The sequence below is a fragment of the Ambystoma mexicanum genome, chromosome 1p (genome assembly GCF_040938575.1).
Source record: "Ambystoma mexicanum isolate Mex_15411 chromosome 1p, UKY_AmexF1_1, whole genome shotgun sequence".
NCBI classification, from domain to species: Eukaryota; Metazoa; Chordata; class Amphibia; order Caudata; family Ambystomatidae; genus Ambystoma; species Ambystoma mexicanum.
The window spans coordinates 12,991,140-13,012,523 of NC_090921.1; the positions used below are offsets into that span (position 1 = coordinate 12,991,140).

The following is a 21,384-nucleotide window of genomic DNA, read 5'->3' on the forward strand; positions in this document are numbered from 1 at the left end:
GTGCTTGGCAGGGCCACAAATCTGCCGACACGATGCCCTAATGAATGCACATCTCTTTGCCTTGGTAGTTGCTCCTTTTTGCAGCGCCTTTTCCTGCTGCATCACAAAAACTCAGTTCAAGACACTTGGCTCCATCCAGTGGAGCTCCTATGCCCAGCTTAGAAACCCCCAGGCACGAGATTGCAAGGTCCCTGGTAATTCTCCCACTCCTGGACACGTCGGAACCAAGTTTCGTATGCACTAGCAGCGAGAACAAAATCCCACATGTGAGGACAATAGGCGTCTTTCATTTAGGGCTAGTGTTAGGCTAAGAGTTTGCAGTAGCTCCTTGGGTCGAGTTAGGGGTCGAATGAGACAAAGCTAAGATTTGCGTTACGGCTGGGGTTGGTCCAGTAAGGATCCCACACACCATGGACCATCGGCGGAGGCCCCGGGTAGGCTTACACTGCGGGCTAATGGTGGACTTCTTTAAAAACGTGAGCACTAAATGGGGCGGGATGTTGACTGAAAGAATGCAGCTAGCTACAGAAATATGCAGAAATAAAGAAAAACACATCTCATTGCATGCCTTTAAAGAGCTTACTCTCCCTACCGGCAATGTTCCTGAACCTTCGCTTCCCAAACATTTTTAGAACCAAAAAAAACCTAGAAAAGATCTGACCTCCCTCACCGGGAATTGAACTCAGGACTGCTGGATGGAGGGGTGCTGACATTGACCACTAGGCTACCAGACTGCTGTCGAACAGAGCACTCCCGAAAGGTGACATTTCAATTTCAGGCTGACAAGTGTGCTTTATTGTTCAGTTCGGGCTTTGCACAGCCAGTGCTAGAATTCAATCCAAGTTCATGCTTTGCTTTGATTTTGAATTAATGGCCAAACCAGCCAATCCCTAAAAAAATACAGGTCTCAGAGGCTCTCGTTTCAGTACCAGCAGGGTAGCGTGGCCGAGCGGTCTAAGGCGCTGGATTTAGGCTCCAGTCTCTTTGGAGGCGTGGGTTCGAATCCCACCGCTGCCAATAGCTGTTTCTTTTTTATCTTCATGCCACGTGTACAGACAGGACAATTGGGAGCCAGGGAATGGCATGTGTTTATGAATTCTTGCTTTTCTGAACACCCAGACTGAAAGCACACATCTGACTCGTGTGCGTTTTCACCAAAAAAGGGTAAAGCATAAATCACTGTTCACTGAAAACGGACATGCGTTCACGATCCTGTCAATAAACACGTTCAGGGCAGGGCCACAAATCTGCCGACACGATGCCCTAATGAATGCACATCTCTTTGCCTTGGTAGTTGCTCCTTTTTGCAGAGCCTTTTCCTGCTGCATCACAAAAACTCAGTTCAAGACACTTGGCTCCATCCAGTGGAGCTCCTATGCCCAGCTTAGAAACCCCCAGGCACGAGATTGCAAGGTCCCTGGTAATTCTCCCACTCCTGGACACGTCGGAACCAAGTTTCGTATGCACTAGCAGCGAGAACAAAATCCCACATGTGAGGACAATAGGCGTCTTTCATTTAGGGCTAGTGTTAGGCTAAGAGTTTGCAGTAGCTCCTTGGGTCGAGTTAGGGGTCGAATGAGACAAAGCTAAGATTTGCGTTACGGCTGGGGTTGGTCCAGTAAGGATCCCACACACCATGGACCATCGGCGGAGGCCCCGGGTAGGCTTACACTGCGGGCTAATGGTGGACTTCTTTAAAAACGTGAGCACTAAATGGGGCGGGATGTTGACTGAAAGAATGCAGCTAGCTACAGAAATATGCAGAAATAAAGAAAAACACATCTCATTGCATGCCTTTAAAGAGCTTACTCTCCCTACCGGCAATGTTCCTGAACCTTCGCTTCCCAAACATTTTTAGAACCAAAAAAAACCTAGAAAAGATCTGACCTCCCTCACCGGGAATTGAACTCAAGACTGCTGGATGGAGGGGTGCTGACATTGACCACTAGGCTACCAGACTGCTGTTGAACAGAGCACTCCCGAAAGGTGACATTTCAATTTCAGGCTGACAAGTGTGCTTTATTGTTCAGTTCGGGCTTTGCAGAGCCAGTGCTAGAATTCAATCCAAGTTCATGCTTTGCTTTGATTTTGAATTAATGGCCAAACCAGCCAATCCCTAAAAAAATACAGGTCTCAGAGGCTCTCGTTTCAGTACCAGCAGGGTAGCGTGGCCGAGCGGTCTAAGGCGCTGGATTTAGGCTCCAGTCTCTTTGGAGGCGTGGGTTCGAATCCCACCGCTGCCAATAGCTGTTTCTTTTTTATCTTCATGCCACGTGTACAGACAGGACAATTGGGAGCCAGGGAATGGCATGTGTTTATGAATTCTTGCTTTTCTGAACACCCAGACTGAAAGCACACATCTGACTCGTGTGCGTTTTCACCAAAAAAGGGTAAAGCATAAATCACTGTTCACTGAAAACGGACATGCGTTCACGATCCTGTCAATAAACACGTGCTTGGCAGGGCCACAAATCTGCCGACACGATGCCCTAATGAATGCACATCTCTTTGCCTTGGTAGTTGCTCCTTTTTGCAGCGCCTTTTCCTGCTGCATCACAAAAACTCAGTTCAAGACACTTGGCTCCATCCAGTGGAGCTCCTATGCCCAGCTTAGAAACCCCCAGGCACGAGATTGCAAGGTCCCTGGTAATTCTCCCACTCCTGGACACGTCGGAACCAAGTTTCGTATGCACTAGCAGCGAGAACAAAATCCCACATGTGAGGACAATAGGCGTCTTTCATTTAGGGCTAGTGTTAGGCTAAGAGTTTGCAGTAGCTCCTTGGGTCGAGTTAGGGGTCGAATGAGACAAAGCTAAGATTTGCGTTACGGCTGGGGTTGGTCCAGTAAGGATCCCACACACCATGGACCATCGGCGGAGGCCCCGGGTAGGCTTACACTGCGGGCTAATGGTGGACTTCTTTAAAAACGTGAGCACTAAATGGGGCGGGATGTTGACTGAAAGAATGCAGCTAGCTACAGAAATATGCAGAAATAAAGAAAAACACATCTCATTGCATGCCTTTAAAGAGCTTACTCTCCCTACCGGCAATGTTCCTGAACCTTCGCTTCCCAAACATTTTTAGAACCAAAAAAAACCTAGAAAAGATCTGACCTCCCTCACCGGGAATTGAACTCAAGACTGCTGGATGGAGAGGTGCTGACATTGACCACTAGGCTACCAGACTGCTGTTGAACAGAGCACTCCCGAAAGGTGACATTTCAATTTCAGGCTGACAAGTGTGCTTTATTGTTCAGTTCGGGCTTTGCACAGCCAGTGCTAGAATTCAATCCAAGTTCATGCTTTGCTTTGATTTTGAATTAATGGCCAAACCAGCCAATCCCTAAAAAAATACAGGTCTCAGAGGCTCTCGTTTCAGTACCAGCAGGGTAGCGTGGCCGAGCGGTCTAAGGCGCTGGATTTAGGCTCCAGTCTCTTTGGAGGCGTGGGTTCGAATCCCACCGCTGCCAATAGCTGTTTCTTTTTTATCTTCATGCCACGTGTACAGACAGGACAATTGGGAGCCAGGGAATGGCATGTGTTTATGAATTCTTGCTTTTCTGAACACCCAGACTGAAAGCACACATCTGACTCGTGTGCGTTTTCACCAAAAAAGGGTAAAGCATAAATCACTGTTCACTGAAAACGGACATGCGTTCACGATCCTGTCAATAAACACGTGCTTGGCAGGGCCACAAATCTGCCGACACGATGCCCTAATGAATGCACATCTCTTTGCCTTGGTAGTTGCTCCTTTTTGCAGCGCCTTTTCCTGCTGCATCACAAAAACTCAGTTCAAGACACTTGGCTCCATCCAGTGGAGCTCCTATGCCCAGCTTAGAAACCCCCAGGCACGAGATTGCAAGGTCCCTGGTAATTCTCCCACTCCTGGACACGTCGGAACCAAGTTTCGTATGCACTAGCAGCGAGAACAAAATCCCACATGTGAGGACAATAGGCGTCTTTCATTTAGGGCTAGTGTTAGGCTAAGAGTTTGCAGTAGCTCCTTGGGTCGAGTTAGGGGTCGAATGAGACAAAGCTAAGATTTGCGTTACGGCTGGGGTTGGTCCAGTAAGGATCCCACACACCATGGACCATCGGCGGAGGCCCCGGGTAGGCTTACACTGCGGGCTAATGGTGGACTTCTTTAAAAACGTGAGCACTAAATGGGGCGGGATGTTGACTGAAAGAATGCAGCTAGCTACAGAAATATGCAGAAATAAAGAAAAACACATCTCATTGCATGCCTTTAAAGAGCTTACTCTCCCTACCGGCAATGTTCCTGAACCTTCGCTTCCCAAACATTTTTAGAACCAAAAAAAACCTAGAAAAGATCTGACCTCCCTCACCGGGAATTGAACTCAGGACTGCTGGATGGAGGGGTGCTGACATTGACCACTAGGCTACCAGACTGCTGTTGAACAGAGCACTCCCGAAAGGTGACATTTCAATTTCAGGCTGACAAGTGTGCTTTATTGTTCAGTTCGGGCTTTGCACAGCCAGTGCTAGAATTCAATCCAAGTTCATGCTTTGCTTTGATTTTGAATTAATGGCCAAACCAGCCAATCCCTAAAAAAATACAGGTCTCAGAGGCTCTCGTTTCAGTACCAGCAGGGTAGCGTGGCCGAGCGGTCTAAGGCGCTGGATTTAGGCTCCAGTCTCTTTGGAGGCGTGGGTTCGAATCCCACCGCTGCCAATAGCTGTTTCTTTTTTATCTTCATGCCACGTGTACAGACAGGACAATTGGGAGCCAGGGAATGGCATGTGTTTATGAATTCTTGCTTTTCTGAACACCCAGACTGAAAGCACACATCTGACTCGTGTGCGTTTTCACCAAAAAAGGGTAAAGCATAAATCACTGTTCACTGAAAACGGACATGCGTTCACGATCCTGTCAATAAACACGTGCTTGGCAGGGCCACAAATCTGCCGACACGATGCCCTAATGAATGCACATCTCTTTGCCTTGGTAGTTGCTCCTTTTTGCAGCGCCTTTTCCTGCTGCATCACAAAAACTCAGTTCAAGACACTTGGCTCCATCCAGTGGAGCTCCTATGCCCAGCTTAGAAACCCCCAGGCACGAGATTGCAAGGTCCCTGGTAATTCTCCCACTCCTGGACACGTCGGAACCAAGTTTCGTATGCACTAGCAGCGAGAACAAAATCCCACATGTGAGGACAATAGGCGTCTTTCATTTAGGGCTAGTGTTAGGCTAAGAGTTTGCAGTAGCTCCTTGGGTCGAGTTAGGGGTCGAATGAGACAAAGCTAAGATTTGCGTTACGGCTGGGGTTGGTCCAGTAAGGATCCCACACACCATGGACCATCGGCGGAGGCCCCGGGTAGGCTTACACTGCGGGCTAATGGTGGACTTCTTTAAAAACGTGAGCACTAAATGGGGCGGGATGTTGACTGAAAGAATGCAGCTAGCTACAGAAATATGCAGAAATAAAGAAAAACACATCTCATTGCATGCCTTTAAAGAGCTTACTCTCCCTACCGGCAATGTTCCTGAACCTTCGCTTCCCAAACATTTTTAGAACCAAAAAAAACCTAGAAAAGATCTGACCTCCCTCACCGGGAATTGAACTCAAGACTGCTGGATGGAGGGGTGCTGACATTGACCACTAGGCTACCAGACTGCTGTTGAACAGAGCACTCCCGAAAGGTGACATTTCAATTTCAGGCTGACAAGTGTGCTTTATTGTTCAGTTCGGGCTTTGCACAGCCAGTGCTAGAATTCAATCCAAGTTCATGCTTTGCTTTGATTTTGAATTAATGGCCAAACCAGCCAATCCCTAAAAAAATACAGGTCTCAGAGGCTCTCGTTTCAGTACCAGCAGGGTAGCGTGGCCGAGCGGTCTAAGGCGCTGGATTTAGGCTCCAGTCTCTTTGGAGGCGTGGGTTCGAATCCCACCGCTGCCAATAGCTGTTTCTTTTTTATCTTCATGCCACGTGTACAGACAGGACAATTGGGAGCCAGGGAATGGCATGTGTTTATGAATTCTTGCTTTTCTGAACACCCAGACTGAAAGCACACATCTGACTCGTGTGCGTTTTCACCAAAAAAGGGTAAAGCATAAATCACTGTTCACTGAAAACGGACATGCGTTCACGATCCTGTCAATAAACACGTGCTTGGCAGGGCCACAAATCTGCCGACACGATGCCCTAATGAATGCACATCTCTTTGCCTTGGTAGTTGCTCCTTTTTGCAGCGCCTTTTCCTGCTGCATCACAAAAACTCAGTTCAAGACACTTGGCTCCATCCAGTGGAGCTCCTATGCCCAGCTTAGAAACCCCCAGGCACGAGATTGCAAGGTCCCTGGTAATTCTCCCACTCCTGGACACGTCGGAACCAAGTTTCGTATGCACTAGCAGCGAGAACAAAATCCCACATGTGAGGACAATAGGCGTCTTTCATTTAGGGCTAGTGTTAGGCTAAGAGTTTGCAGTAGCTCCTTGGGTCGAGTTAGGGGTCGAATGAGACAAAGCTAAGATTTGCGTTACGGCTGGGGTTGGTCCAGTAAGGATCCCACACACCATGGACCATCGGCGGAGGCCCCGGGTAGGCTTACACTGCGGGCTAATGGTGGACTTCTTTAAAAACGTGAGCACTAAATGGGGCGGGATGTTGACTGAAAGAATGCAGCTAGCTACAGAAATATGCAGAAATAAAGAAAAACACATCTCATTGCATGCCTTTAAAGAGCTTACTCTCCCTACCGGCAATGTTCCTGAACCTTCGCTTCCCAAACATTTTTAGAACCAAAAAAAACCTAGAAAAGATCTGACCTCCCTCACCGGGAATTGAACTCAAGACTGCTGGATGGAGGGGTGCTGACATTGACCACTAGGCTACCAGACTGCTGTTGAACAGAGCACTCCCGAAAGGTGACATTTCAATTTCAGGCTGACAAGTGTGCTTTATTGTTCAGTTCGGGCTTTGCACAGCCAGTGCTAGAATTCAATCCAAGTTCATGCTTTGCTTTGATTTTGAATTAATGGCCAAACCAGCCAATCCCTAAAAAAATACAGGTCTCAGAGGCTCTCGTTTCAGTACCAGCAGGGTAGCGTGGCCGAGCGGTCTAAGGCGCTGGATTTAGGCTCCAGTCTCTTTGGAGGCGTGGGTTCGAATCCCACCGCTGCCAATAGCTGTTTCTTTTTTATCTTCATGCCACGTGTACAGACAGGACAATTGGGAGCCAGGGAATGGCATGTGTTTATGAATTCTTGCTTTTCTGAACACCCAGACTGAAAGCACACATCTGACTCGTGTGCGTTTTCACCAAAAAAGGGTAAAGCATAAATCACTGTTCACTGAAAACGGACATGCGTTCACGATCCTGTCAATAAACACGTTCAGGGCAGGGCCACAAATCTGCCGACACGATGCCCTAATGAATGCACATCTCTTTGCCTTGGTAGTTGCTCCTTTTTGCAGAGCCTTTTCCTGCTGCATCACAAAAACTCAGTTCAAGACACTTGGCTCCATCCAGTGGAGCTCCTATGCCCAGCTTAGAAACCCCCAGGCACGAGATTGCAAGGTCCCTGGTAATTCTCCCACTCCTGGACACGTCGGAACCAAGTTTCGTATGCACTAGCAGCGAGAACAAAATCCCACATGTGAGGACAATAGGCGTCTTTCATTTAGGGCTAGTGTTAGGCTAAGAGTTTGCAGTAGCTCCTTGGGTCGAGTTAGGGGTCGAATGAGACAAAGCTAAGATTTGCGTTACGGCTGGGGTTGGTCCAGTAAGGATCCCACACACCATGGACCATCGGCGGAGGCCCCGGGTAGGCTTACACTGCGGGCTAATGGTGGACTTCTTTAAAAACGTGAGCACTAAATGGGGCGGGATGTTGACTGAAAGAATGCAGCTAGCTACAGAAATATGCAGAAATAAAGAAAAACACATCTCATTGCATGCCTTTAAAGAGCTTACTCTCCCTACCGGCAATGTTCCTGAACCTTCGCTTCCCAAACATTTTTAGAACCAAAAAAAACCTAGAAAAGATCTGACCTCCCTCACCGGGAATTGAACTCAAGACTGCTGGATGGAGGGGTGCTGACATTGACCACTAGGCTACCAGACTGCTGTTGAACAGAGCACTCCCGAAAGGTGACATTTCAATTTCAGGCTGACAAGTGTGCTTTATTGTTCAGTTCGGGCTTTGCAGAGCCAGTGCTAGAATTCAATCCAAGTTCATGCTTTGCTTTGATTTTGAATTAATGGCCAAACCAGCCAATCCCTAAAAAAATACAGGTCTCAGAGGCTCTCGTTTCAGTACCAGCAGGGTAGCGTGGCCGAGCGGTCTAAGGCGCTGGATTTAGGCTCCAGTCTCTTTGGAGGCGTGGGTTCGAATCCCACCGCTGCCAATAGCTGTTTCTTTTTTATCTTCATGCCACGTGTACAGACAGGACAATTGGGAGCCAGGGAATGGCATGTGTTTATGAATTCTTGCTTTTCTGAACACCCAGACTGAAAGCACACATCTGACTCGTGTGCGTTTTCACCAAAAAAGGGTAAAGCATAAATCACTGTTCACTGAAAACGGACATGCGTTCACGATCCTGTCAATAAACACGTGCTTGGCAGGGCCACAAATCTGCCGACACGATGCCCTAATGAATGCACATCTCTTTGCCTTGGTAGTTGCTCCTTTTTGCAGCGCCTTTTCCTGCTGCATCACAAAAACTCAGTTCAAGACACTTGGCTCCATCCAGTGGAGCTCCTATGCCCAGCTTAGAAACCCCCAGGCACGAGATTGCAAGGTCCCTGGTAATTCTCCCACTCCTGGACACGTCGGAACCAAGTTTCGTATGCACTAGCAGCGAGAACAAAATCCCACATGTGAGGACAATAGGCGTCTTTCATTTAGGGCTAGTGTTAGGCTAAGAGTTTGCAGTAGCTCCTTGGGTCGAGTTAGGGGTCGAATGAGACAAAGCTAAGATTTGCGTTACGGCTGGGGTTGGTCCAGTAAGGATCCCACACACCATGGACCATCGGCGGAGGCCCCGGGTAGGCTTACACTGCGGGCTAATGGTGGACTTCTTTAAAAATGTGAGCACTAAATGGGGCGGGATGTTGACTGAAAGAATGCAGCTAGCTACAGAAATATGCAGAAATAAAGAAAAACACATCTCATTGCATGCCTTTAAAGAGCTTACTCTCCCTACCGGCAATGTTCCTGAACCTTCGCTTCCCAAACATTTTTAGAACCAAAAAAAACCTAGAAAAGATCTGACCTCCCTCACCGGGAATTGAACTCAAGACTGCTGGATGGAGAGGTGCTGACATTGACCACTAGGCTACCAGACTGCTGTTGAACAGAGCACTCCCGAAAGGTGACATTTCAATTTCAGGCTGACAAGTGTGCTTTATTGTTCAGTTCGGGCTTTGCACAGCCAGTGCTAGAATTCAATCCAAGTTCATGCTTTGCTTTGATTTTGAATTAATGGCCAAACCAGCCAATCCCTAAAAAAATACAGGTCTCAGAGGCTCTCGTTTCAGTACCAGCAGGGTAGCGTGGCCGAGCGGTCTAAGGCGCTGGATTTAGGCTCCAGTCTCTTTGGAGGCGTGGGTTCGAATCCCACCGCTGCCAATAGCTGTTTCTTTTTTATCTTCATGCCACGTGTACAGACAGGACAATTGGGAGCCAGGGAATGGCATGTGTTTATGAATTCTTGCTTTTCTGAACACCCAGACTGAAAGCACACATCTGACTCGTGTGCGTTTTCACCAAAAAAGGGTAAAGCATAAATCACTGTTCACTGAAAACGGACATGCGTTCACGATCCTGTCAATAAACACGTGCTTGGCAGGGCCACAAATCTGCCGACACGATGCCCTAATGAATGCACATCTCTTTGCCTTGGTAGTTGCTCCTTTTTGCAGCGCCTTTTCCTGCTGCATCACAAAAACTCAGTTCAAGACACTTGGCTCCATCCAGTGGAGCTCCTATGCCCAGCTTAGAAACCCCCAGGCACGAGATTGCAAGGTCCCTGGTAATTCTCCCACTCCTGGACACGTCGGAACCAAGTTTCGTATGCACTAGCAGCGAGAACAAAATCCCACATGTGAGGACAATAGGCGTCTTTCATTTAGGGCTAGTGTTAGGCTAAGAGTTTGCAGTAGCTCCTTGGGTCGAGTTAGGGGTCGAATGAGACAAAGCTAAGATTTGCGTTACGGCTGGGGTTGGTCCAGTAAGGATCCCACACACCATGGACCATCGGCGGAGGCCCCGGGTAGGCTTACACTGCGGGCTAATGGTGGACTTCTTTAAAAACGTGAGCACTAAATGGGGCGGGATGTTGACTGAAAGAATGCAGCTAGCTACAGAAATATGCAGAAATAAAGAAAAACACATCTCATTGCATGCCTTTAAAGAGCTTACTCTCCCTACCGGCAATGTTCCTGAACCTTCGCTTCCCAAACATTTTTAGAACCAAAAAAAACCTAGAAAAGATCTGACCTCCCTCACCGGGAATTGAACTCAAGACTGCTGGATGGAGGGGTGCTGACATTGACCACTAGGCTACCAGACTGCTGTTGAACAGAGCACTCCCGAAAGGTGACATTTCAATTTCAGGCTGACAAGTGTGCTTTATTGTTCAGTTCGGGCTTTGCACAGCCAGTGCTAGAATTCAATCCAAGTTCATGCTTTGCTTTGATTTTGAATTAATGGCCAAACCAGCCAATCCCTAAAAAAATACAGGTCTCAGAGGCTCTCGTTTCAGTACCAGCAGGGTAGCGTGGCCGAGCGGTCTAAGGCGCTGGATTTAGGCTCCAGTCTCTTTGGAGGCGTGGGTTCGAATCCCACCGCTGCCAATAGCTGTTTCTTTTTTATCTTCATGCCACGTGTACAGACAGGACAATTGGGAGCCAGGGAATGGCATGTGTTTATGAATTCTTGCTTTTCTGAACACCCAGACTGAAAGCACACATCTGACTCGTGTGCGTTTTCACCAAAAAAGGGTAAAGCATAAATCACTGTTCACTGAAAACGGACATGCGTTCACGATCCTGTCAATAAACACGTGCTTGGCAGGGCCACAAATCTGCCGACACGATGCCCTAATGAATGCACATCTCTTTGCCTTGGTAGTTGCTCCTTTTTGCAGCGCCTTTTCCTGCTGCATCACAAAAACTCAGTTCAAGACACTTGGCTCCATCCAGTGGAGCTCCTATGCCCAGCTTAGAAACCCCCAGGCACGAGATTGCAAGGTCCCTGGTAATTCTCCCACTCCTGGACACGTCGGAACCAAGTTTCGTATGCACTAGCAGCGAGAACAAAATCCCACATGTGAGGACAATAGGCGTCTTTCATTTAGGGCTAGTGTTAGGCTAAGAGTTTGCAGTAGCTCCTTGGGTCGAGTTAGGGGTCGAATGAGACAAAGCTAAGATTTGCGTTACGGCTGGGGTTGGTCCAGTAAGGATCCCACACACCATGGACCATCGGCGGAGGCCCCGGGTAGGCTTACACTGCGGGCTAATGGTGGACTTCTTTAAAAACGTGAGCACTAAATGGGGCGGGATGTTGACTGAAAGAATGCAGCTAGCTACAGAAATATGCAGAAATAAAGAAAAACACATCTCATTGCATGCCTTTAAAGAGCTTACTCTCCCTACCGGCAATGTTCCTGAACCTTCGCTTCCCAAACATTTTTAGAACCAAAAAAAACCTAGAAAAGATCTGACCTCCCTCACCGGGAATTGAACTCAAGACTGCTGGATGGAGAGGTGCTGACATTGACCACTAGGCTACCAGACTGCTGTTGAACAGAGCACTCCCGAAAGGTGACATTTCAATTTCAGGCTGACAAGTGTGCTTTATTGTTCAGTTCGGGCTTTGCACAGCCAGTGCTAGAATTCAATCCAAGTTCATGCTTTGCTTTGATTTTGAATTAATGGCCAAACCAGCCAATCCCTAAAAAAATACAGGTCTCAGAGGCTCTCGTTTCAGTACCAGCAGGGTAGCGTGGCCGAGCGGTCTAAGGCGCTGGATTTAGGCTCCAGTCTCTTTGGAGGCGTGGGTTCGAATCCCACCGCTGCCAATAGCTGTTTCTTTTTTATCTTCATGCCACGTGTACAGACAGGACAATTGGGAGCCAGGGAATGGCATGTGTTTATGAATTCTTGCTTTTCTGAACACCCAGACTGAAAGCACACATCTGACTCGTGTGCGTTTTCACCAAAAAAGGGTAAAGCATAAATCACTGTTCACTGAAAACGGACATGCGTTCACGATCCTGTCAATAAACACGTGCTTGGCAGGGCCACAAATCTGCCGACACGATGCCCTAATGAATGCACATCTCTTTGCCTTGGTAGTTGCTCCTTTTTGCAGCGCCTTTTCCTGCTGCATCACAAAAACTCAGTTCAAGACACTTGGCTCCATCCAGTGGAGCTCCTATGCCCAGCTTAGAAACCCCCAGGCACGAGATTGCAAGGTCCCTGGTAATTCTCCCACTCCTGGACACGTCGGAACCAAGTTTCGTATGCACTAGCAGCGAGAACAAAATCCCACATGTGAGGACAATAGGCGTCTTTCATTTAGGGCTAGTGTTAGGCTAAGAGTTTGCAGTAGCTCCTTGGGTCGAGTTAGGGGTCGAATGAGACAAAGCTAAGATTTGCGTTACGGCTGGGGTTGGTCCAGTAAGGATCCCACACACCATGGACCATCGGCGGAGGCCCCGGGTAGGCTTACACTGCGGGCTAATGGTGGACTTCTTTAAAAACGTGAGCACTAAATGGGGCGGGATGTTGACTGAAAGAATGCAGCTAGCTACAGAAATATGCAGAAATAAAGAAAAACACATCTCATTGCATGCCTTTAAAGAGCTTACTCTCCCTACCGGCAATGTTCCTGAACCTTCGCTTCCCAAACATTTTTAGAACCAAAAAAAACCTAGAAAAGATCTGACCTCCCTCACCGGGAATTGAACTCAAGACTGCTGGATGGAGGGGTGCTGACATTGACCACTAGGCTACCAGACTGCTGTTGAACAGAGCACTCCCGAAAGGTGACATTTCAATTTCAGGCTGACAAGTGTGCTTTATTGTTCAGTTCGGGCTTTGCACAGCCAGTGCTAGAATTCAATCCAAGTTCATGCTTTGCTTTGATTTTGAATTAATGGCCAAACCAGCCAATCCCTAAAAAAATACAGGTCTCAGAGGCTCTCGTTTCAGTACCAGCAGGGTAGCGTGGCCGAGCGGTCTAAGGCGCTGGATTTAGGCTCCAGTCTCTTTGGAGGCGTGGGTTCGAATCCCACCGCTGCCAATAGCTGTTTCTTTTTTATCTTCATGCCACGTGTACAGACAGGACAATTGGGAGCCAGGGAATGGCATGTGTTTATGAATTCTTGCTTTTCTGAACACCCAGACTGAAAGCACACATCTGACTCGTGTGCGTTTTCACCAAAAAAGGGTAAAGCATAAATCACTGTTCACTGAAAACGGACATGCGTTCACGATCCTGTCAATAAACACGTGCTTGGCAGGGCCACAAATCTGCCGACACGATGCCCTAATGAATGCACATCTCTTTGCCTTGGTAGTTGCTCCTTTTTGCAGCGCCTTTTCCTGCTGCATCACAAAAACTCAGTTCAAGACACTTGGCTCCATCCAGTGGAGCTCCTATGCCCAGCTTAGAAACCCCCAGGCACGAGATTGCAAGGTCCCTGGTAATTCTCCCACTCCTGGACACGTCGGAACCAAGTTTCGTATGCACTAGCAGCGAGAACAAAATCCCACATGTGAGGACAATAGGCGTCTTTCATTTAGGGCTAGTGTTAGGCTAAGAGTTTGCAGTAGCTCCTTGGGTCGAGTTAGGGGTCGAATGAGACAAAGCTAAGATTTGCGTTACGGCTGGGGTTGGTCCAGTAAGGATCCCACACACCATGGACCATCGGCGGAGGCCCCGGGTAGGCTTACACTGCGGGCTAATGGTGGACTTCTTTAAAAACGTGAGCACTAAATGGGGCGGGATGTTGACTGAAAGAATGCAGCTAGCTACAGAAATATGCAGAAATAAAGAAAAACACATCTCATTGCATGCCTTTAAAGAGCTTACTCTCCCTACCGGCAATGTTCCTGAACCTTCGCTTCCCAAACATTTTTAGAACCAAAAAAAACCTAGAAAAGATCTGACCTCCCTCACCGGGAATTGAACTCAAGACTGCTGGATGGAGGGGTGCTGACATTGACCACTAGGCTACCAGACTGCTGTTGAACAGAGCACTCCCGAAAGGTGACATTTCAATTTCAGGCTGACAAGTGTGCTTTATTGTTCAGTTCGGGCTTTGCACAGCCAGTGCTAGAATTCAATCCAAGTTCATGCTTTGCTTTGATTTTGAATTAATGGCCAAACCAGCCAATCCCTAAAAAAATACAGGTCTCAGAGGCTCTCGTTTCAGTACCAGCAGGGTAGCGTGGCCGAGCGGTCTAAGGCGCTGGATTTAGGCTCCAGTCTCTTTGGAGGCGTGGGTTCGAATCCCACCGCTGCCAATAGCTGTTTCTTTTTTATCTTCATGCCACGTGTACAGACAGGACAATTGGGAGCCAGGGAATGGCATGTGTTTATGAATTCTTGCTTTTCTGAACACCCAGACTGAAAGCACACATCTGACTCGTGTGCGTTTTCACCAAAAAAGGGTAAAGCATAAATCACTGTTCACTGAAAACGGACATGCGTTCACGATCCTGTCAATAAACACGTTCAGGGCAGGGCCACAAATCTGCCGACACGATGCCCTAATGAATGCACATCTCTTTGCCTTGGTAGTTGCTCCTTTTTGCAGAGCCTTTTCCTGCTGCATCACAAAAACTCAGTTCAAGACACTTGGCTCCATCCAGTGGAGCTCCTATGCCCAGCTTAGAAACCCCCAGGCACGAGATTGCAAGGTCCCTGGTAATTCTCCCACTCCTGGACACGTCGGAACCAAGTTTCGTATGCACTAGCAGCGAGAACAAAATCCCACATGTGAGGACAATAGGCGTCTTTCATTTAGGGCTAGTGTTAGGCTAAGAGTTTGCAGTAGCTCCTTGGGTCGAGTTAGGGGTCGAATGAGACAAAGCTAAGATTTGCGTTACGGCTGGGGTTGGTCCAGTAAGGATCCCACACACCATGGACCATCGGCGGAGGCCCCGGGTAGGCTTACACTGCGGGCTAATGGTGGACTTCTTTAAAAACGTGAGCACTAAATGGGGCGGGATGTTGACTGAAAGAATGCAGCTAGCTACAGAAATATGCAGAAATAAAGAAAAACACATCTCATTGCATGCCTTTAAAGAGCTTACTCTCCCTACCGGCAATGTTCCTGAACCTTCGCTTCCCAAACATTTTTAGAACCAAAAAAAACCTAGAAAAGATCTGACCTCCCTCACCGGGAATTGAACTCAAGACTGCTGGATGGAGGGGTGCTGACATTGACCACTAGGCTACCAGACTGCTGTTGAACAGAGCACTCCCGAAAGGTGACATTTCAATTTCAGGCTGACAAGTGTGCTTTATTGTTCAGTTCGGGCTTTGCAGAGCCAGTGCTAGAATTCAATCCAAGTTCATGCTTTGCTTTGATTTTGAATTAATGGCCAAACCAGCCAATCCCTAAAAAAATACAGGTCTCAGAGGCTCTCGTTTCAGTACCAGCAGGGTAGCGTGGCCGAGCGGTCTAAGGCGCTGGATTTAGGCTCCAGTCTCTTTGGAGGCGTGGGTTCGAATCCCACCGCTGCCAATAGCTGTTTCTTTTTTATCTTCATGCCACGTGTACAGACAGGACAATTGGGAGCCAGGGAATGGCATGTGTTTATGAATTCTTGCTTTTCTGAACACCCAGACTGAAAGCACACATCTGACTCGTGTGCGTTTTCACCAAAAAAGGGTAAAGCATAAATCACTGTTCACTGAAAACGGACATGCGTTCACGATCCTGTCAATAAACACGTGCTTGGCAGGGCCACAAATCTGCCGACACGATGCCCTAATGAATGCACATCTCTTTGCCTTGGTAGTTGCTCCTTTTTGCAGCGCCTTTTCCTGCTGCATCACAAAAACTCAGTTCAAGACACTTGGCTCCATCCAGTGGAGCTCCTATGCCCAGCTTAGAAACCCCCAGGCACGAGATTGCAAGGTCCCTGGTAATTCTCCCACTCCTGGACACGTCGGAACCAAGTTTCGTATGCACTAGCAGCGAGAACAAAATCCCACATGTGAGGACAATAGGCGTCTTTCATTTAGGGCTAGTGTTAGGCTAAGAGTTTGCAGTAGCTCCTTGGGTCGAGTTAGGGGTCGAATGAGACAAAGCTAAGATTTGCGTTACGGCTGGGGTTGGTCCAGTAAGGATCCCACACACCATGGACCATCGGCGGAGGCCCCGGGTAGGCTTACACTGCGGGCTAATGGTGGACTTCTTTAAAAACGTGAGCACTAAATGGGGCGGGATGTTGACTGAAAGAATGCAGCTAGCTACAGAAATATGCAGAAATAAAGAAAAACACATCTCATTGCATGCCTTTAAAGAGCTTACTCTCCCTACCGGCAATGTTCCTGAACCTTCGCTTCCCAAACATTTTTAGAACCAAAAAAAACCTAGAAAAGATCTGACCTCCCTCACCGGGAATTGAACTCAAGACTGCTGGATGGAGAGGTGCTGACATTGACCACTAGGCTACCAGACTGCTGTTGAACAGAGCACTCCCGAAAGGTGACATTTCAATTTCAGGCTGACAAGTGTGCTTTATTGTTCAGTTCGGGCTTTGCACAGCCAGTGCTAGAATTCAATCCAAGTTCATGCTTTGCTTTGATTTTGAATTAATGGCCAAACCAGCCAATCCCTAAAAAAATACAGGTCTCAGAGGCTCTCGTTTCAGTACCAGCAGGGTAGCGTGGCCGAGCGGTCTAAGGCGCTGGATTTAGGCTCCAGTCTCTTTGGAGGCGTGGGTTCGAATCCCACCGCTGCCAATAGCTGTTTCTTTTTTATCTTCATGCCACGTGTACAGACAGGACAATTGGGAGCCAGGGAATGGCATGTGTTTATGAATTCTTGCTTTTCTGAACACCCAGACTGAAAGCACACATCTGACTCGTGTGCGTTTTCACCAAAAAAGGGTAAAGCATAAATCACTGTTCACTGAAAACGGACATGCGTTCACGATCCTGTCAATAAACACGTGCTTGGCAGGGCCACAAATCTGCCGACACGATGCCCTAATGAATGCACATCTCTTTGCCTTGGTAGTTGCTCCTTTTTGCAGCGCCTTTTCCTGCTGCATCACAAAAACTCAGTTCAAGACACTTGGCTCCATCCAGTGGAGCTCCTATGCCCAGCTTAGAAACCCCCAGGCACGAGATTGCAAGGTCCCTGGTAATTCTCCCACTCCTGGACACGTCGGAACCAAGTTTCGTATGCACTAGCAGCGAGAACAAAATCCCACATGTGAGGACAATAGGCGTCTTTCATTTAGGGCTAGTGTTAGGCTAAGAGTTTGCAGTAGCTCCTTGGGTCGAGTTAGGGGTCGAATGAGACAAAGCTAAGATTTGCGTTACGGCTGGGGTTGGTCCAGTAAGGATCCCACACACCATGGACCATCGGCGGAGGCCCCGGGTAGGCTTACACTGCGGGCTAATGGTGGACTTCTTTAAAAACGTGAGCACTAAATGGGGCGGGATGTTGACTGAAAGAATGCAGCTAGCTACAGAAATATGCAGAAATAAAGAAAAACACATCTCATTGCATGCCTTTAAAGAGCTTACTCTCCCTACCGGCAATGTTCCTGAACCTTCGCTTCCCAAACATTTTTAGAACCAAAAAAAACCTAGAAAAGATCTGACCTCCCTCACCGGGAATTGAACTCAAGACTGCTGGATGGAGGGGTGCTGACATTGACCACTAGGCTACCAGACTGCTGTTGAACAGAGCACTCCCGAAAGGTGACATTTCAATTTCAGGCTGACAAGTGTGCTTTATTGTTCAGTTCGGGCTTTGCACAGCCAGTGCTAGAATTCAATCCAAGTTCATGCTTTGCTTTGATTTTGAATTAATGGCCAAACCAGCCAATCCCTAAAAAAATACAGGTCTCAGAGGCTCTCGTTTCAGTACCAGCAGGGTAGCGTGGCCGAGCGGTCTAAGGCGCTGGATTTAGGCTCCAGTCTCTTTGGAGGCGTGGGTTCGAATCCCACCGCTGCCAATAGCTGTTTCTTTTTTATCTTCATGCCACGTGTACAGACAGGACAATTGGGAGCCAGGGAATGGCATGTGTTTATGAATTCTTGCTTTTCTGAACACCCAGACTGAAAGCACACATCTGACTCGTGTGCGTTTTCACCAAAAAAGGGTAAAGCATAAATCACTGTTCACTGAAAACGGACATGCGTTCACGATCCTGTCAATAAACACGTGCTTGGCAGGGCCACAAATCTGCCGACACGATGCCCTAATGAATGCACATCTCTTTGCCTTGGTAGTTGCTCCTTTTTGCAGCGCCTTTTCCTGCTGCATCACAAAAACTCAGTTCAAGACACTTGGCTCCATCCAGTGGAGCTCCTATGCCCAGCTTAGAAACCCCCAGGCACGAGATTGCAAGGTCCCTGGTAATTCTCCCACTCCTGGACACGTCGGAACCAAGTTTCGTATGCACTAGCAGCGAGAACAAAATCCCACATGTGAGGACAATAGGCGTCTTTCATTTAGGGCTAGTGTTAGGCTAAGAGTTTGCAGTAGCTCCTTGGGTCGAGTTAGGGGTCGAATGAGACAAAGCTAAGATTTGCGTTACGGCTGGGGTTGGTCCAGTAAGGATCCCACACACCATGGACCATCGGCGGAGGCCCCGGGTAGGCTTACACTGCGGGCTAATGGTGGACTTCTTTAAAAACGTGAGCACTAAATGGGGCGGGATGTTGACTGAAAGAATGCAGCTAGCTACAGAAATATGCAGAAATAAAGAAAAACACATCTCATTGCATGCCTTTAAAGAGCTTACTCTCCCTACCGGCAATGTTCCTGAACCTTCGCTTCCCAAACATTTTTAGAACCAAAAAAAACCTAGAAAAGATCTGACCTCCCTCACCGGGAATTGAACTCAAGACTGCTGGATGGAGGGGTGCTGACATTGACCACTAGGCTACCAGACTGCTGTTGAACAGAGCACTCCCGAAAGGTGACATTTCAATTTCAGGCTGACAAGTGTGCTTTATTGTTCAGTTCGGGCTTTGCACAGCCAGTGCTAGAATTCAATCCAAGTTCATGCTTTGCTTTGATTTTGAATTAATGGCCAAACCAGCCAATCCCTAAAAAAATACAGGTCTCAGAGGCTCTCGTTTCAGTACCAGCAGGGTAGCGTGGCCGAGCGGTCTAAGGCGCTGGATTTAGGCTCCAGTCTCTTTGGAGGCGTGGGTTCGAATCCCACCGCTGCCAATAGCTGTTTCTTTTTTATCTTCATGCCACGTGTACAGACAGGACAATTGGGAGCCAGGGAATGGCATGTGTTTATGAATTCTTGCTTTTCTGAACACCCAGACTGAAAGCACACATCTGACTCGTGTGCGTTTTCACCAAAAAAGGGTAAAGCATAAATCACTGTTCACTGAAAACGGACATGCGTTCACGATCCTGTCAATAAACACGTGCTTGGCAGGGCCACAAATCTGCCGACACGATGCCCTAATGAATGCACATCTCTTTGCCTTGGTAGTTGCTCCTTTTTGCAGCGCCTTTTCCTGCTGCATCACAAAAACTCAGTTCAAGACACTTGGCTCCATCCAGTGGAGCTCCTATGCCCAGCTTAGAAACCCCCAGGCACGAGATTGCAAGGTCCCTGGTAATTCTCCCACTCCTGGACACGTCGGAACCAAGTTTCGTATGCACTAGCAGCGAGAACAAAATCCCACATGTGAGGACAATAGGCGTCTTTCATTTAGGGCTAGTGTTAGGCTAAGAGTTTGCAGTAGCTCCTTGGGTCGAGTTAGGGGTCGAATGAGACAAAGCTAAGATTTGCGTTACGGCTGGGGTTGGTCCAGTAAGGATCCCACACACCATGGACCATCGGCGGAGGCCCCGGGTAGGCTTACACTGCGGGCTAATGGTGGACTTCTTTAAAAACGTGAGCACTAAATGGGGCGGGATGTTGACTGAAAGAATGCAGCTAGCTACAGAAATATGCAGAAATAAAGAAAAACACATCTCATTGCATGCCTTTAAAGAGCTTACTCTCCCTACCGGCAATGTTCCTGAACCTTCGCTTCCCAAACATTTTTAGAACCAAAAAAAACCTAGAAAAGATCTGACCTCCCTCACCAGGAATTGAACTCAAGACTGCTGGATGGAGGGGTGCTGACATTGACCACTAGGCTACCAGACTGCTGTTGAACAGAGCACTCCCGAAAGGTGACATTTCAATTTCAGGCTGACAAGTGTGCTTTATTGTTCAGTTCGGGCTTTGCACAGCCAGTGCTAGAATTCAATCCAAGTTCATGCTTTGCTTTGATTTTGAATTAATGGCCAAACCAGCCAATCCCTAAAAAAATACAGGTCTCAGAGGCTCTCGTTTCAGTACCAGCAGGGTAGCGTGGCCGAGCGGTCTAAGGCGCTGGATTTAGGCTCCAGTCTCTTTGGAGGCGTGGGTTCGAATCCCACCGCTGCCAATAGCTGTTTCTTTTTTATCTTCATGCCACGTGTACAGACAGGACAATTGGGAGCCAGGGAATGGCATGTGTTTATGAATTCTTGCTTTTCTGAACACCCAGACTGAAAGCACACATCTGACTCGTGTGCGTTTTCACCAAAAAAGGGTAAAGCATAAATCACTGTTCACTGAAAACGGACATGCGTTCACGATCCTGTCAATAAACACGTGCTTGGCAGGGCCACAAATCTGCCGACACGATGCCCTAATGAATGCACATCTCTTTGCCTTGGTAGTTGCTCCTTTTTGCAGCGCCTTTTCCTGCTGCATCACAAAAACTCAGTTCAAGACACTTGGCTCCATCCAGTGGAGCTCCTATGCCCAGCTTAGAAACCCCCAGGCACGAGATTGCAAGGTCCCTGGTAATTCTCCCACTCCTGGACACGTCGGAACCAAGTTTCGTATGCACTAGCAGCGAGAACAAAATCCCACATGTGAGGACAATAGGCGTCTTTCATTTAGGGCTAGTGTTAGGCTAAGAGTTTGCAGTAGCTCCTTGGGTCGAGTTAGGGGTCGAATGAGACAAAGCTAAGATTTGCGTTACGGCTGGGGTTGGTCCAGTAAGGATCCCACACACCATGGACCATCGGCGGAGGCCCCGGGTAGGCTTACACTGCGGGCTAATGGTGGACTTCTTTAAAAACGTGAGCACTAAATGGGGCGGGATGTTGACTGAAAGAATGCAGCTAGCTACAGAAATATGCAGAAAT

The 21,384-nt window shown here is 48.0% G+C and overlaps 17 non-coding genes across 17 annotated transcripts; all 17 read left to right on the forward strand.

Annotated features, from left to right (window-relative positions):
- Positions 1 to 935: 935 nt before the first annotated feature.
- TRNAL-UAG (transfer RNA leucine (anticodon UAG)) lies at positions 936 to 1,017 on the forward strand. The gene has a single exon. It is a non-coding gene; the product is annotated as a tRNA-Leu (tRNA).
- A 1,144-nt stretch (positions 1,018 to 2,161) lies between these two features.
- On the forward strand, positions 2,162 to 2,243 carry TRNAL-UAG (transfer RNA leucine (anticodon UAG)). Its single transcript has one exon. It is a non-coding gene; the product is annotated as a tRNA-Leu (tRNA).
- Positions 2,244 to 3,387: 1,144 nt separating this feature from the next.
- TRNAL-UAG (transfer RNA leucine (anticodon UAG)) lies at positions 3,388 to 3,469 on the forward strand. The gene has a single exon. It is a non-coding gene; the product is annotated as a tRNA-Leu (tRNA).
- A 1,144-nt stretch (positions 3,470 to 4,613) lies between these two features.
- Positions 4,614 to 4,695, forward strand: TRNAL-UAG (transfer RNA leucine (anticodon UAG)). Its single transcript has one exon. It is a non-coding gene; the product is annotated as a tRNA-Leu (tRNA).
- A 1,144-nt stretch (positions 4,696 to 5,839) lies between these two features.
- TRNAL-UAG (transfer RNA leucine (anticodon UAG)) lies at positions 5,840 to 5,921 on the forward strand. Its single transcript has one exon. It is a non-coding gene; the product is annotated as a tRNA-Leu (tRNA).
- A 1,144-nt stretch (positions 5,922 to 7,065) lies between these two features.
- On the forward strand, positions 7,066 to 7,147 carry TRNAL-UAG (transfer RNA leucine (anticodon UAG)). Its single transcript has one exon. It is a non-coding gene; the product is annotated as a tRNA-Leu (tRNA).
- A 1,144-nt stretch (positions 7,148 to 8,291) lies between these two features.
- TRNAL-UAG (transfer RNA leucine (anticodon UAG)) lies at positions 8,292 to 8,373 on the forward strand. The gene has a single exon. It is a non-coding gene; the product is annotated as a tRNA-Leu (tRNA).
- A 1,144-nt stretch (positions 8,374 to 9,517) lies between these two features.
- Positions 9,518 to 9,599, forward strand: TRNAL-UAG (transfer RNA leucine (anticodon UAG)). Its single transcript has one exon. It is a non-coding gene; the product is annotated as a tRNA-Leu (tRNA).
- A 1,144-nt stretch (positions 9,600 to 10,743) lies between these two features.
- On the forward strand, positions 10,744 to 10,825 carry TRNAL-UAG (transfer RNA leucine (anticodon UAG)). The gene has a single exon. It is a non-coding gene; the product is annotated as a tRNA-Leu (tRNA).
- Positions 10,826 to 11,969: 1,144 nt separating this feature from the next.
- Positions 11,970 to 12,051, forward strand: TRNAL-UAG (transfer RNA leucine (anticodon UAG)). The gene has a single exon. It is a non-coding gene; the product is annotated as a tRNA-Leu (tRNA).
- A 1,144-nt stretch (positions 12,052 to 13,195) lies between these two features.
- TRNAL-UAG (transfer RNA leucine (anticodon UAG)) lies at positions 13,196 to 13,277 on the forward strand. Its single transcript has one exon. It is a non-coding gene; the product is annotated as a tRNA-Leu (tRNA).
- A 1,144-nt stretch (positions 13,278 to 14,421) lies between these two features.
- Positions 14,422 to 14,503, forward strand: TRNAL-UAG (transfer RNA leucine (anticodon UAG)). Its single transcript has one exon. It is a non-coding gene; the product is annotated as a tRNA-Leu (tRNA).
- Positions 14,504 to 15,647: 1,144 nt separating this feature from the next.
- Positions 15,648 to 15,729, forward strand: TRNAL-UAG (transfer RNA leucine (anticodon UAG)). The gene has a single exon. It is a non-coding gene; the product is annotated as a tRNA-Leu (tRNA).
- A 1,144-nt stretch (positions 15,730 to 16,873) lies between these two features.
- On the forward strand, positions 16,874 to 16,955 carry TRNAL-UAG (transfer RNA leucine (anticodon UAG)). Its single transcript has one exon. It is a non-coding gene; the product is annotated as a tRNA-Leu (tRNA).
- Positions 16,956 to 18,099: 1,144 nt separating this feature from the next.
- Positions 18,100 to 18,181, forward strand: TRNAL-UAG (transfer RNA leucine (anticodon UAG)). Its single transcript has one exon. It is a non-coding gene; the product is annotated as a tRNA-Leu (tRNA).
- Positions 18,182 to 19,325: 1,144 nt separating this feature from the next.
- TRNAL-UAG (transfer RNA leucine (anticodon UAG)) lies at positions 19,326 to 19,407 on the forward strand. The gene has a single exon. It is a non-coding gene; the product is annotated as a tRNA-Leu (tRNA).
- A 1,144-nt stretch (positions 19,408 to 20,551) lies between these two features.
- TRNAL-UAG (transfer RNA leucine (anticodon UAG)) lies at positions 20,552 to 20,633 on the forward strand. The gene has a single exon. It is a non-coding gene; the product is annotated as a tRNA-Leu (tRNA).
- Positions 20,634 to 21,384: the final 751 nt, after the last annotated feature.